Below are 16,967 nucleotides of genomic sequence, written 5' to 3'. Positions count from 1 at the left end.
CAGCTGCTTCCTGCACGCCCCACACTGGGGATCGGGCCCGAAACCTGGGCATGTGCCCTCACAGGGAATCGATCCTCAGTCTCCTGGATCCTAGGTCGATGCTCAACCCCTGAGCCACACCAGTCAGGCCAGAGCAGAAGTTTTTAATGTTTTTTATTTTCATTGAATTTATTGGGTGACATTGGTTAATAAAATTATATAAGTTGCAGGTATACAATTCTATAATATATCCCTGTACATTTTACTGTCTGTTCACAACCCAAAGTCAAGTCTTCTACCATCACCATTTTTCTCCCTTTACCCTTTCTACCTCCCCAACCCCCTTTATCTATGGTAATTAACATACTATTGTCTGTGTCTATAAGGGTTGTGTTTTTTATTTTGTTTAATTCTTTCACCTTTTTCACCCAGCCCCCCAACACCCTTCCCATCTAACAGCTGTCAGCCTGTTTTCTGTATCTATGAATCTGTTTCTGTTTTGTCCAAAAACACTGATTCGAAAGAATATATGCACCCTCATGGTCATTGCAGCTTTATTTACGATGGCCGAGATTTGCAAGCATCTCAAGTGCCTAGCAGTAGATAAGTGGATAAAAAACCTGTGATACATTTACACAATGGAATACTACTTGGCCATAGAAAAGAAGGAAATCTAACGTTTGGGGACAGCATGGAGGGACCGGGAGGGTATTATGCTAAGTGAAATAAGCCAGTCAGAGAAAGACAAGTATGACTTCACTTATATGTGGAATCTAATGAATAAAATAAACAAAATAGAGATGTTTTCATTTTAATGAAGTTTAATTTATCAATTATTTCTTTCATGGATTATACCTTTGGTGTTGTAAAAAAGTCATTGCCATATCTAAGGTCACCTAGGTTTTCTCCTATGTTATCATCTAGGAGTTTTGTAGTTTTGTTTACATTTAGGTCTTTGATCCATTTTGAGTTAATTTTTGTGAATGGTATATAAGGTCTGTGTCTAGATCCTTTTTTTTTTTGCATGTTGAAGCCCAGTTGTTCCACTATCATTTTTTAAAGAGCCTATTGTTGTTCCATTATATCACCTTAGATCCTTTATTGAAGACCAGTGACCATATTTATGCAAATCTACTTTATGGGCTCTCTATTCTGTTGCATTGATATATTTGTGTATTCACTCACCAGTACCACACTGTCTTGATTACTGGAGCTTAATAGAAAGTCTTGAAATCATTTAATATCAGTCTTTTACCTTTGTTTTACTCCTGCAACATTGTCTTAGTTATTCTGGGTCTTTGGGCTCTCCATATTATCTTTAAAATCAGTTTGTCAATATCCACAAGTCCTCCAGAAGTTTTTTGAGTATTTTTCATCCTGTGTGAGTCTTTTGTTCTGAGGTGGGTCTCTTGTAGACAGAATATATTTGGGTCTTGTTTTCTTATCCATTTAGCTACCCTATGTCTTTTGATTGGAACAATTAATCCATTTATCTTTAAGGTAAATATTGATAGATACTTAACTATTGCCATTTTAATTCTTTGTGCCTATGTTTCTCTATATATATATACTCTTTTTTCACCATCTATTTTGAATGGTAGCCTTGCTGAATAGAATCGTCTTGGTTTCAGAACTTTATTTTGCATTACCTTGAATACTTCATGCCATCCCTTCTGGCCTGTAGAGTTTTTGATGAGAAGTCAGCTGACAACCTTATGGGAGCTCCTCTGTAGGTAACAGAATGATTTTCTCTTGCTGCCTTTAAGATTCTCTCTTTGTCTTGAATTTTTAGCATTTTAATTATGGTGTGTCTGGTCATGGGCCTGTTTAGATTCTTCTTGCTTGGGACTCTGGTGCCTCCTGAACTTGTGTGACTTTTTCCTTGACCAGGTTAGGGAAGTTTTCTGCCATTATTTCTTCAAACAGGTTCTCTAACCCTTGCTTACTTTCTTCACCTTCTGGCACTCCTATGATGCAAATACTGTTATGTTTCATGTTGTCCCACAGCTCCCTTAAACTGTCTTTCTGTTTTTAATTGTTTTGGTTTTTTTTGTTTCTCTGATTGAGTGATTTTTTTCTACCATGTGTTCTAATTTTCTGACCTGATCCTCCACTCCTCCTAATCTGCTGTTTATTCCTTCCAATGTTGTTGTTTATTTTAATTTCTGCTCTGTCATTCTTCATTTCCTTCATAGTTTCCATATCTTTTCTCATGCTTTTGAGCATCCTTACAATCAGTATTCTGAACTCTATATCTTATAGATTGCTTATCTCCATTTCATTTAGCTCTTTTTCTGGAGACTTCTCTTGTTCTTTCATTTGAGGCTTGTTTTTTTGTTTCCTCATTTTGGCTGCCTGTTTGGGTTTGTTTCTATGTATTAAGTAGATTTATTAGGACTCCAGGTCTTTTTGGAAGGTCTCTGGCGCAGGCCAATGTTAGACACTCTTTGTGACTGGCCTTGAGAACCCTGTTTGAAGCGTGTGGCTTCCTCTGCTGGGGCTGGGTGCATTTGGAAAGGACCAAGATGAGCACCAAGGCTTCCAAGCCCTGGGTCCAGAAGCAGATGAGGCAATGACTCAAAGCACCCAGAGTCTGATTGTTATTTGCAGTCTCTTAATGAGCCTCAGGCTATAGACCACAGCAGGGCTTAAACTCCACAGCGTGGTGCAAGAGGTTTTCCAATGTTTGGGGCAATTGCTTCCCCCCTTCCAGGCAAAAGCTGCTTGGGGGGGTAAATGTCTGCCTGAGAAAGATGTCTTCTGCCGTATAAGAGAATGATTCAGCAGAGGAATCCAGATGGGTGCCCTCCAAGAGCTCAACTCCAGAGCCTACGGCCCTGGATTTTCCTCACACAGTTCTAGTCCACCCTGTCCCCTCTCTGCCAGAGCCCAAGGTGAGTGGCTGCACATGAAACTTTGTGCATTGGCCCTTTAAGAGGGTGCTTGCATTTACAGCTGGGTCACCCTGGCAGACAGAAATCCTGCTGCTTTTCACAGACAGATGTTATGTGGGCACCTTTCTCAGATTTGAGGCTCTGGCTGGGGAGCCCAGCTTGAGGGTTAGGCCCCAGAGTCTCAGTGGGAACCCGCCCCCCAAACTGAGATATCCCTCTGGACCTTCTGCTGCTGCCTGTGGGAGCCCATCCAGCCCTCTCATACCTCCGCACTTCCTACCAGTCTCTATGCAGTCTCCAGTTTACGTCCTTGGTTATAAGGCTTTTCTCCAGCTAGTCTTCAGTTGATTATTCAGGATGATTTTTCTATATTTAGTTGTAATTCCAGTTTGGTCCTGGGAGAGAATCAGTGTAGCTTCCACTTAATCTGTCACCATCTTGGATTTTTGTCTGAGGTTTTCTTGTAATGTCTTTGTCTGGTTTTGGTATTCAGGCAACACTGGCCTCACAGGGTGAGCTGGGAAACATTTCTTCTATTTTTATCCTCTGAAAGAGATTGTAGAGAATTGGTATCATTTCTTCCTTAAATGCTTGGTATTATTCACCAGTGAACCCATCTAGCCTGGTGCTTTTATGGTTTAGAAAAGTATTAATTATTTAGTCTAAAGATTTTTTTTACTTCATCCCCTAACACCCATACCCTCTGGCCTTCATCAGTTTGTTCTCTTTATCTATAATCTGTTTATATTTTGTTTGTTTATTTTGTATTTTAGATTACACATATTAATGGTATCATATGGTATTTGTCTTTCTCTATTTAGCTTATTTCACTTAGCACGATACCTTCTAGGTGCATCTGTGCTGTCACAAATGGTAAGATTTCAGAGTATTAATCTTTCAAAGAACTAGAGTTTGGTTTTATTGATTTTTTTCTATTGATTTCCTGTTTCAATTTCATTGATCTCTACTGTAATTGGCATTATTTCTATTATTCTGTTTACTTTGGATTTAATATTCTCTTCTTTCTCTAGTTTCCTAAGGTGGAAACTTAGATTATTGATTTTAGATTATTGATTATTGATTTTCTCCTTTTCTAACATATGTACTCAATGCTATAAATTTCCCTCAAATAACTATTTTCATTGTATTCCACAAATTTTGATAAGTTGGTTTTCATTTTCATTTAATTCAAAATATTTTTAAATTTCTCTTGGGATTTCTTATTCAACCCATGTATTATTTAAAAGTATATTGTTTAGGGGAGAAACAAGATGGTGGCATAGGTAACAGCTGCACTTGCTGCCTCCTGCAAACACATCAAAATTACAACTAAAATACAGAACCATCACCACTCAGAGCCTCCTGAAATCTGGCTGAACAGAAGCCGTACAACCAGGGAGCTGAAGGAGCATCGAGAGTGGTAGGAGGGGCGGAGACGCTGGCGGAGCAGGGCTGAATCACAGAGACGAGGCCATGGGCCCACACCCGGTGCCGCAGCTGAAACCCAGGAGGGAATCTCTGCAGTGGAGGTTTCCCGGAGGAGTGAGGGGTCTCAGCTCCCATCAGGCCCCCAGCCCAGGGCTCCAGGGCTGGGAAGAGACATCCCCACACCTTCCGGCTGTGAAACCAGCGGGGACTCTCTGAAGGTCGCAAAGACTGCTGGAGCCCCAGTAGCTCCTCTTAAAGGGCCTGCACATGGACTCACTCAGACGCGCTCCCTCTGAGCCCCAGCGCCAGGCAGCAGCCAAAAAGGAACCTGGGACACTTGGGGAGGAACTAACTCGCCTGAAATTGGGGTGAGAGCTGGAGGAGTGGCTTTCTCCCAGACAGAAGAGCTGGCAGAGACCCTTGGTCCTTTGGTGAGCCCTCCCTGCACACAGCCGGCAGGCAGGCAGGCGCCATATTTGAATCACCAGCACCTGACTCACACCTTTGGCCCCACCCCATGATTCCCGGAGGCCCCACCCCCTCCCTACATGCAGGCTCATCCAAGCCATTTCCAGTGGCTTTCCTGTGCAAGTGGCCTCTCAAGCCTTATGCTTAGGACTTTCCTAAAATCTCTCAAACAAGCAGCAGTGGGCCCCATACTGTTTGATAAGTGGCCCCAGGCCTGGCACTAGCTGCAGCCTGCATTGGCTCATAGCTTGGCCTCTCCTGGGCAACACCAAGCCCAGCACAAGTAGCAGCTGACTTTTCACCTCCTGGGAGGCCTCAGAGATAGGGCATCTTGTGGTCAGACTTGACCACACTGGATTACAACCCTACCACATCCATGAGTGACACACTCAAGGGGGGCACTTGGTGAACACCAAAGCTCCACTGAAATAAATCCTGCTCCATAGGGTGTCTCCAGCACAGCAACTCTCTGGCCATAGTTGCAGCTGGTCCTCACAGCTGATTGGTCTGGGGGTCAGTTCCTCCCAGTGACGCCAACAGCAACCAAGGCTCAACTACAACAGGACAGTGCACACAGCCCACACAGGGGAGCACCTAGAAGGCCCAGCTCAGGTGACTGGGGAGGCTGAGACACTGGACCTTACAGGACACCTACTACACAAAGCCACTCTACAAATTCCAGGAGACATAGCAGCTCTACCTAATACTTAGAAACAAACACCAGGAAGCAGCCAAAATGCGGAGGCAAAGAAACATGTCACAAAGAAAAGAACAGAAGATATCTCTAGAAAAGGAACTAAATGAAATAGATCCAAGCAAGCTAACAGATACAGAGTTCAGAATAATGGTCATAAGGATGCTCAAGGATATTAGGAAGAGTATGACAAAAATAATTGAGAAAATCGATGACATAATAAAGTACCAATTTGAAATGAAGGCTACATGAACTGAAATGAAGAATAATTTACAGGGAATCAACAGTAGAGACTGAGACACTGAGAATCAAATCAGCAATTTGGAACATGAAGAAACAAAAAACACCCAACCAGAAGAGCAAAAAGAAAAAAGAGTCCAGAAATATGAAGATAGTATAAGGAGCCTCTGGGACAACTTCAAGAGGCCCTACATTCATATTATTGGGGTGCCAGAAGGCGAGGAAAGAGAGCAAGAAATTGAAAACCTATTTGAAAAAAATAATGACAGAAAACTTCCCCTACCTGGGAAAAGAAATAGACTTACAAGTCCAGGAAGCACAGAAGGTCCCAAACAAGAGGAACCCAAAGAGGCCCACAGCAAGACACATCATAATTAAAATGCCAAAGGTTAAAGACAAAGACAGAATCTTAAAAGCAGCAAGAGAAAAGCAATTAATTACATACAAGGGAGCACCCATATGACTGTCAGCTGATTTCTCAACAGAAACTTTGCAGGCCAGAAGGGAGTGGCAAGAAATATTCAAAGTGATGAAAAACATGGAACTACAACCAATATTACTCTACCCAGCAAAGCTATCATTTAGAACTGAAGGTCAGATAAAGAGCTGCTCAGACAAGGAAAAGCTAAAGGAGTTCATCACCACTAGACCAGCACTACAGGAAATGTTGAAGGGTCTTCTTTAACAAGAAGCTAATGAACAAAAGAATCTGATGAACTAAACAGATCCAGAGACACTGACACATGCAACAGATGATCGTATTTCAGAGGGAAGAGGGAAGGGGGGTGGAGGGTGGGAAGAGATTAACCAAAGAAGTTATATGCATACACGCATAACCCATGGACTCAGTCAAAAAGGAGGTGAAGGCCTGGGGAGGGGGTGGGAGCGAGATGAAGGGGGTCAATTGGGGGGGGGGAAATAGGACACCTGTAATACTTTCCACAATAAAGATAAATTTTTTAAAAAGTATCAACAGCTACTGAAAATATATTAAATTTGGAAACGTGGAAAAAAAGTATATTGTTCAATCCTACAACGTTTAGGATTTTCAATTATCTTTTGTTATTGCTTTCTAGTTAATTTCATTTTGGTCTAAGAGCCACATTGTATGATTTCTGTTCTTTCAAATTTGTTAAGGTGTGTTTGTGGCTCAGAATGTGGTCTATTTCTATTCTTTTAAATTTGTTAAGTTGTGTTTGTGGCCTAGTATTCTGCTCTTGTTAGATGATATAATCTCTCTCTCCTGGTCCCCAACCACTTTTCCCAGGCAACTTTAGCAGTGTCTTCTATAGCCTTCCAGAAATCTTTTAGGCACTTGCAAGCACCCTCTCTCTACATCTTGTATTACTATTGTTGAGGAACTTGCTTTATCTTTTCTATCAGTGAGGAACTTGCTTTATCTTTTATATCAGTGCATAAGCTCTTAAAGTCAGGTTTTGCAAGTGATTCAATGCCCTATCCCCCTCAGTGCTTATCCAAGAGCTTTGTGCCTAGTAGGAGCTCAGAACATATTTGGAAAGGGAATGAGTCACCTCTTTCTACTTCCACTTAAACTGAAGACTGTCAAGGTTGTATAGAACTTAGCATCTGTAGCAGAGGCTCATCCCAGCAGAGATGGAGCAAGAGACCACCTCCAGTGGTTGAGTGGACATATTACCCCCCCATTAAAGACCGGTTAAAAGATGAACTTACTCTCCTGTACCTCTGCACTCCTTTCCAAAACAACCTCCAAAGAAACTTAAATATAATTTCTTTGAAAAATAACCTATCAAATGCAAACTGTGTAGATCTCTAGATACCGGAGACTTTTGGTATGAAGCTCATCTTAACCTGAATGTGTTTAATGTCACTGAGAATCCCCAGATAAAAGGGCTAAAGCATAGAAAGTCTCATTATGTTAGTTTTACGATAAAACTGTTATTGAGGAAGATATGGAAATAACAGGATACTTTATGAGAGCTCTGGGCTTCTTGAGCTCCCTCATGGCTCCTAATGAGAGCACTATCACAAAATTATTATAGGGATTTTTTTCTCTTCAACCAATAAAAATGACATTTTCTGAGTCTGAACTAGAAAACAACTTTTGCATGTCCCTGCTGTCATTTACCTGCACATAGTGCAAGTACTTATTTTTGGTTCTTAATGAAGGCATGGAGCTTCTAATTATTTAGGGATGTGATTAAATAAGTTTCCTAGTCACTTGGTGTCACAGGAGAAATCTTAATTTGCACACTCCTACCACTGATGTATCTTGCAAACAGTGACTATTTAACAATCCTCATTGCCACTCATTTGCCACTGCCACTCCAACTCATTGACTGATAGTTTAATAGTGCCCAATGAAACTTTTAATTGCCACTGTTTAGCATTGAGGCTTCCTGAGGCAAGCAGGCAGGGGATTTATCCAGCTTCTTCAAAGAAGTGACTGTAGAGGTCATGGATGAAGATCTTATGAAAAGCAATGAGTCCCCTCCTTTCTGTCTCCCCTCACCCCCTTTATTTGCCATAAAAGGCTCAATATCTATATTTGAAGAGCTGCCTGAATTAGTTTTGGTTTTTATTTATTCTCATCTCACATGCCTGTTAGAAATCTATTAATGAAAGCAGAAAAGCAAAGAACATAATAATTACAACCTAAATTCTGACACCATATTTTTAGTGTAAAAACTTTTACCTCTATTTCTTTGTGGCCAAGTCTCATCAGCCTTGATTTACCTTTCTCTCTTTTTTAAAATATGTCTTTATTGATTTCAGAGAGGAGACGGGAGAAGGGGAAAGAGAAACATCAATGATGAGAGTCATTGATTGGCTGCTTCCTGCACGCCCCCTACTGGGGATCGAGCCCATAGCCCAAGCATGTGCCCTGACAGGGAATTGAGCTACAATCTCTTGGATCATAGGTTGATGTTCAGCTGCTGAGCCACACCTGCCGGGCTGATTCACCTGTCTTTAACAGTCAGATCTTCAATGGGTTCAGTTGTTAATATCAGAATACGAAAGGCAGTGCATTCCCCTATATCAGAATCTTTTTATGTAATTTATATTGGATTTGGAATATTTGTGGCTAATGAGTCTAATAATCAAATCAGAACAGACTTTAGAAAAATTGTGTGCAATGTTGATGTAGCAGGAAATAAATGGGAAAGGGATAGGGTCTGTGTTTTCCTTCATGAAGCACCAGTGAAGCCCCCGATTCCATAAACTTCTTAGAAAAGAAGATGGAGGAACTAGAAAGAGGAATTTGTCAAAAATAAATTTAGGCAGTATCTGTGGATAAAGAGAAGTGGGGAAAAGAGTTAAGTTCTTGTGGTTTACAGAGAGCTTGACTGATTATAGATATAAACACTGAACTGATGATTTTGGAGGTTCTTTCAACTTTTTGTGGTGATGTAGTTTCTATCATGCTTTTCTGGATAATTAATTTTGCTCTGCATTCTTTCTCATTTGTCCTTAAGGAAAGCTGGAAATGATTTCATTAACTAATTTGGGGGAAGGCCAGTATGTTCATCTGAAACTATGAATTAAAAACCCATCCATCTCTGGTCTCTGTGGCTCAGTTGGTTGAGCACTGCCCCATACACCAAGAGGATGCCGGTTCAATTCCCAGTCAGAACACAGACTGGGGTTGAGGGCTTGGTCCTCAGTAGGGGGCAGGCGGCAGGCAGCCAATTGTGTGTTTCTCTCTCTGCCTCTCTCTCTCCTTCTGTTTCCCTCCCTTCCTCTCTCTCTGAAATCAATAAAAACATTTAAACAACAACAAAACCTCATCTGTTATTTTTTTCATTTGTCTTTTAGTTGTTTCATTCATTAATCACAATAGATTGTTAAATTAATTATAATATGTCATTTAAAATTATGGTGTTAAAGAATTTATTTAAATGAGGAAATATTTACAATACATTAGTGGAGAAAATCAGATTTTAAAATTATACACACGAAGATCCAAGATGGTGGTGAAATAGGTGAAAAGTTACACTCACCTCCTCCCAGGACCAAACCAGAATTACAAATTAATTATAGAACAATTAACCTGAGTAACCAGCTGAAGGCTAGCTGAACAGAAGACTTATAACTAAGGATTTACAGAAGAAGCCACAAAGAGACTGGTAGGAAATGCAAAGACTTGAAAAGGGCAGGCCCTGCACCACATGCGCTGTTTGAGAATTGGGAGGGATACCTCAACTGCAAAGGTACCCCCTGAGGAGTGAAGGGTCTCAAAACCATGCCAGGCACCCTAGCCCAAAGAACCAGTGGCAGGAAAGGAAACCTGCGTAACACCTGGCTGTGAAAATCAGTGTGGACTCTGTCTTCCAGCAAGAGGCTGGAGTCTGCTCAAATCCAAGGAAGCAAGAAAATCCCAGCTGAGGAGTTGAGTCCAGCACTCTTGTGGTTTTCAGAGATTATTTCTAGCAATAGTTTCTTTTAATAAAGAAACCCCATGCAGGATTCTGAAATGAAGACCAGCTGACTGAGAGCTGCTGCTGGGTGAAAGCCTCTGTGCCCCCTCATTCCTGGAGCCTGGGCCAGGAACGTGCTTTCAGAAACTTGCTGCATACTAACTACACAATAGCATCAGTCGAACTGTTTTCTTTATCTCCCTTATTGGCTTCTCCTTTACTAAATTGTAGTTAGTACTAGGTACTTAGTTAGGCATTTTTAGAGTGGTTAATGAATGAAGATCACTCTGCATTTTTATTCTTTGAAAAGCAGCTTTCATTAAAAATGTAAATAGTGATTTTCAATTGACTCATGGATTCTGGGGCATTTTTGAAAATATCTCAAAGTTGCTACAGATGCTTCACTATTATCTCACATTTGAGAGGCATAACGTTGCAGGTGCTGGACTGGGCAGGGAATCAGGAGACTTCGATTCTGGTCCTGGCTGTGGATTAACCCGTCATGTACCTTGAGCAAGTCACTGGACCTCAATTTCTCCATCTCTGAATTAAAGTTCTTGGATCCAGTATCTCTAGCCCCTTCCAACTCTGAAACTATGTGGTTATGTCTCTTCTTTCCAGTCCCACACAGACCGTATTACTGGGGGTGCCAGTGAACTCATCCCAGTTACTCCACGTGCCACAGATAAACCAACGGTAATGAAATCTGATAATAGCGCAAGAAAAACCAGCTGAATCATTTATTCAGGTCTGTTAGAACTGACACAAAGGAACACTTATAGCTCTCGCCTGGTTAGTATTCAGAATTGCAAGCCTAAATATTACCAGCCTCATTCGTATTTATAAAAGAAAAAGGCCCTCCAATTAAAAATGTTGTGAGATTCACTAGCAGAGCTTATCAAGCAGAGGTGTGCCTCTGTCACCCAGAATGAGCTTGTCAACATACATGAACGTTTTATATATGGGGAAAGGGTTCCTTCAAGTGTTAAAATATCTTGAATCTTAAACTGTCCCTTTTCATGGATGATCTAAAAATAGGTATTTCATACCTTTCTTAAGCAAAGTAGGTAAAACATGGGCACCTGTAATAGTGTAAACAACAAAAATAAAGTTAAAAAATAATTTATTGATGTCTGAGGATTATCTTTCTGGAAAAAAGAATTGCATCATCAGTGATGCCTGTATCAGTATTGAGGCGTATAAGGAACTTTATCCCTTCGATGAGTGGACCAGCTTGAGCTGCTCTATAAAACAGTGGCCTCTCTCACAAACAGAAGAGAGCCTATTCCATGTTCAAAGATTCCAAGAATTAATATTGTTAAAATTTTAATACTACCCCAAGCCATCTATAGATCCAATACAATCTCTATCAAAATTTTGATGGCATTTTCCACAGGGATAGAGCAAACAATCCTAAAATTTTATGGAACCATAAATAAATCTAAATAGCCAAAGCACTTTTGAGAAAGGAGAATAAAGCCGAATGGCATCATGCTTCCTGGTTGCAAACTATACAACAAAGCTACAGAAATCAAAACAAGATGGTATGGCATAAAATCAGACACATTATTGGAACAGAAGAGAGACTTGGAAATTAGGCCCTTCAACAAGAGAATCAAAAACACTCAGTGGGGAAAGGACATTCTCTTCAACAAATAATGCTGGGATAACTGGAGAACCACATGCAGAAAGCAACACTAGGTTCCTATCTTACATCATTCATAAAAGCTAACTCAAGATGGACTGAAGACTTAAACATACAACCTGATACCTTAAAACTCCTAGAAGAAAACAGAAAAAACAACAACTCCATGACATTGGACTCAGTCGGGCAACAAGTTTTTGGATATGACACCGAAAGCACAAGTAACAAAACCAAAAATCAACAAGTTAGACTACACCAAACTAAAAGGCTACTGTACAGCAAAAGAAACCATCAACAAAATAAAAAGTCAAGCTGAATGGGGAAAAGTATTGCAACCCACATAGCAGATAAGGGATTGATATCCAAACTACATGAAAAACTCATACAACACCACAGCACAACAAAATCCAATTTTAAAAAATGGACAGAGGGACTAAATAGACATTGTTCCAGAGAAGACACTTGAGTGACCAACAGATACATGGAAAGGTGGTCAACTCATTAATCATCAGGGAAATGTAAATCTAAACCATAATGAGATATCACCTCACATCTGTTACAATGGCTGTTGTCAAAAAGATAAGAGATACCAAGTATTGGTGAGCATGTGGAGATAAGAAAACATTTGTAGGCTGTTCGTGGGAATGTACGTTGGTTAAGCCACTTGGAAAACAGTATGGAGGTTCCTCAGAATATTAGAAATAGAACTACCATGTGATCTAGCAGTTCCACTTCTGGGTTTATCTGCAAAGGAAATGAAAACAGGAGAGTTCAAAGAGCTGCCTGCACTCCTGGGTTTATTAAAGCGCATTCACAGCAGGCAAGGTGCGCAAACAGCCAGAGTGTCGCGCGGGGACGCGGGCGCTGAGGAAATGCGGTGGATAAATATACATCATGAAACACTATTCAGCCACGAGAAAGAAGGAAATTCTGCCGTTTGTGACCACATGGGTAGGCCCCCAGGCATGATGCTAAGTGATGTAAGTCAGACCGGGAGGGACAGAGACTGGGAACTCACTTAGCGGTGAGAGCTAAAACGCCAACTTTGCAGAAACAGAGGAAAGCAGGCTCCGAATGCGCCCCGCCAGCAGCACCGAGGCCCCGGAGCTCAAGCCCCCCTTAGTTACGCAGTGAAGGTGCTGCTGGCGGACGGCACGGGCGCCGTTCAGGCTGAGGGTTTCAGGTGGCCTGGTTGGCACGGCGAGCGGGGGGCGAAGCTCGGGTGCGGTCTCCCAGCTGCTTCGAAAGGTCATCGGGGGCGTATTTAAGGCAAGCTCTTCGTGACCTCCTGGCTCCATCCTAGTTCTTAGACGTAAATGAGTCTCATGGTGACTTCCATTCACATCATTTATATTTCAATTTAAAATAGAAATTAAAACACAAAATAGTTAGCTCTGTTTTTAAAGTGCTTTTGGCCCTTTCTTTGTTGCCATGCAGGCAGCTGTTGCATGTGTGTCAACACACGTGCAACCAGCAAAGATCTACATTTCTTGTCAGCTTTTATTATCTTTTTTGGGGCAGGGGCCAGGGGCAGGGGCAAGGTTGTGGTGGTAGGGGATTTTCATGATTTTTTAAAAAATACTTCTTGTTTCTCAGATGTGTTATAGACGTATGAGGTTGTTAAGAAATTAACCTTCAACTTGAAAGGAGAGATCAACAGCAATACAGGCATAGTAGGGGATCTTAACACCCCACTGACTTCACTGGATAGGTCTTCCAGACAAAAAATCAACAAGGAAACAGTGACTCTAAATAACACACCAGGTCAGATGGATTTAACTGACATTTACAGAACATTCCACCCCAAAGCTGCAGAATATACATTCTCCTCAAGTGCACATGGGACATTCTCAAAGATAGACCACATGGTAGGACACAAAACAAGTCTCTATAAGTTCAAGACGATTGAAATCATATTAAGCATCTTCTCAGATATTTACACCAGGGAATACTATGCAGCTGTAAAAAAGAAAAAAAAGGACCTTTACCCAGTGAGACAGCATGGTGGGACCTGGAGAGTACTATGCTAAGTGAAATAAGCCAGTCAGAGAAAGACAAGTATCACATGATCTCACTCATATGTGGAATCTAATGAACAAAATAAACTGATGAACAAAATAGATCCAGAGACGAAGAAGCATGGAGCAGAGTGACCAATCTCAGAGGGAAGGCGGGGGTGGGGTGGGGCAGAGAGAATAACTTGAGAACTCATACGCATGCGTGCATAACCCATGGACACAGACAATAGTGGGGTGAAGGCCTCGGGTGGGGCAGGGTGGAGGGAGACATATGTAGTACTTTCAACAGTAAAGATAAATTAAAAGAAAAGGTTAACCTCTGGAGAAATACTGTGTAGCCGGGTGTCTTGGCTCAGGCTGCTATAACAAAACATCATAGACTGATGTCTTAAACAGACAATTATTTCTCATAGTTCTGGAATCTGGGAAGCCCAAGGTGCCGGCATGTTTGGGTCCTGGTGATAACTCTCTGGAATGCCTATGGCCAGTTTCTTGGTGTGTCCTCACATGGAATAAAGAGAGCTCTAGGTTATTCCTCTTCTTATAAGGACACCAATCCCATCATGGGGACCCCAGCCTCAAGACGGTATCTAAAGCTGATTACCTCCCAAAGGCCCCACTTCCAAATAATAATGTGGATTAGGGCTTCAACATATAAATTTTAACATAAACATTTATTCCATAACACTGAGATTCCACCATATTTTTATTTCTTTTTTATCCCAAGAAAAGTGATAAAAGTAACCCAGCTATGAGGAAGGCATCAGTAGGATTTATAATATTTTATATACTGCTCAATATAAAAGAGGGGAAATAAACGAGTTACTTCTCTATTAGAGAAGCTAAAGAGTGAAATGATTTTTCTATTGATTTCTAGTTTTTTGCAGCCTTGAGATGCCTTTTTAAGAGTAACTTTGAACATCAGGAACAGGCGCTGCTGTCTTTCTGACAGAGACTGCATTAGAGGAGCTGAAGGGGAGATGCCGTGTGCTGCGACAGACAAGATGTCAGCCATGCGGGTCACTAGGGGCAATGCTCCCTCTATTTTTTGTATGAATAATACAGTTATAGGGGAGAGAAGCTGATATTTGACCCCAGTCCTCTTCGACTCCTAAGCTGGAGCGCTTCCTGCAGGAACGTGACCTGCTCTCTGAGCCATGGCTTGCTTCCCGGGAGCACAGTCCTTAGGATGCGCACACACGCACACACTTTCTGCATGAGGTTTAGCCAAGCGTCTTGCAGTAATTCTACAGTTAAGCATCAATACAGAGCAAAATCAGTGTGGGTAACCTAACCCAGGGGCAAAGACGACCAACTTAGTGAGCATTCCATCAACCAGCTGTTTTGTATATAACTATGTTTTTTCCCTCATTAAGTGTTTTTATCCAGAAGTTGGGTGGCCTGATCTGCGTGGCTCTGTGGTTGAGCAGAAGGTCACTGTTCAAATCCCAGTTGGGGCACATGCCCGAATTTCAGGCTCGATCCCCAGCAGGGGGCCTGCAGGAGGCAGCTGATCAATGACTCTCATCATTGATGTTTCTCTCTCTCTCCCTCTCCCTTCCTCTCTGAAATCAATAAAAATATTTTTTAAAAAAAGAAGCTGGGTTAAAATAAAGTTGTAAACAACTCAAGGCCAGTGAATTTTGAGAGGCTTACTGCCAGATAACTTATTGCCAAAGTAATTAATACACATCAGTTAATTACTTTTAATGTCCCCTTTTATGTCTGGTTTCACCAAACGGCTCCTTTCTCTTTAACCACTCGGCCCCAGATCTTTAGAATGACTTGCTGCCGTCACAGCCATTCTCTAGGGAGAGGCCTAGTGGGTAGGGTCGGGGGCCCCACTTTTAAAGAACATGTAGGAATGAATGAGAGGAAACTGTGTGAGTGAATGTGCCACGTAGGTCATGCACATGAGCGTTGCCAGGGCTCTGAGAAATACCTATTCCGCTGGGTCAAAGCAGCCAGCGCTGCTTGTTTACATGATAGTAGGACTAGAATAACACATGCTTTATATCTTTGCTAATTGTACAATGTAGTAAATATATATAATGTGTTGCTCAGAAACATAAATACAAAACACTTCCTGGCAGAGGCAGCTCAAGGTACCTAGCTCCACAGTCCCACTTTCAGATGCGGTGATGCCCAAGGCAAAGTTGCTAGCCTCTGACGTTTCCCGTAACCTGATTAAAATTTATGGTCCAGTCACACTCTTTTCCACATACCCTCTTCTACATATAACCAGTTTATCGTTGTTTTTTCTTTAACTTGACACAATTAAACCAATATCTTGGGTCTCAGGGACAGGAACAGCTGAATTTCAATGGCAGCTCCAACAGCTCATATGCCAGTTACTTTTTAAGATTAATTCCTGAATTCTGGGTGCTGAGATAATGTGGCGAGCACGAAAAGGATGCTTCTGTGTCCTGATCTGTCACATTTACGTGTGGCTGTTTCCAATGTCAATCTCCGAGAGCAGCCCACTCATTAAAGAGCAGAAGCAAGGCTGGCGTTGGGAACGCGCGCTGAATTGGCGTGTCTTCTGCGTTACAGAAGTTGATGGGAGAAAGGACAGCTCCGGTTTCAGGAGAGCAAGTGTGTTGGGTATAATGTTGTTACTAATAGTCTCTAAAACCTAAAATAACCAAAACCGGTGCCTTGAGAAACTCCAGGAGGGTAACACGAAGGCTCGAGTGGATTATGCGGCGACACTGTCTTTCTAGGTTGCCTCTAGGCCGTTGCGCTCCCTCCTTCCACGGGCCACTTTTCTCAGTCCTGTGGCCCCTTTCTGCGGTGTTATTAATTCTGTCATCAAGCTCTCTCCTCAGGAGAGACTGGGATTATTTCTGTGCCCAGCAAGGTGGGTGCTCAATAAATGACTGTGGATAAGTTCTGAAAGTGGGCTAACAAAACTCATTCCTTCTGGCTTTCTAAAACCCAAATCTAAAAAGCTCTTTTTCCTCTCTTTCAGAGTGTCAAGGGGCAAATAATGTAGAAAAGAGTGGGTTAAGCCATATGGAGAAATACAGATCCAAGCTGATCCAAATACACTTAACTTAGTCTTATCCACCGTAAAACCGGCAAAGCAGATTAAGAAAGCTCTCCAGGGCCGGCTGACACTCAGCTGCGCGTCTCTGTGTTCCCCAGAACTCCCGGCGTGAAAATGAGAGATGAGGTCGAGAATTACAGATGTGACCTTCACTT

Source organism: Miniopterus schreibersii, assembly GCF_964146895.1.
Source record: "Miniopterus schreibersii genome assembly, chromosome: 19".
NCBI classification, from domain to species: Eukaryota; Metazoa; Chordata; class Mammalia; order Chiroptera; family Miniopteridae; genus Miniopterus; species Miniopterus schreibersii.
The sequence above is the reverse complement of the archived record's forward strand: the minus strand, read 5'-3'. Positions refer to the sequence as shown.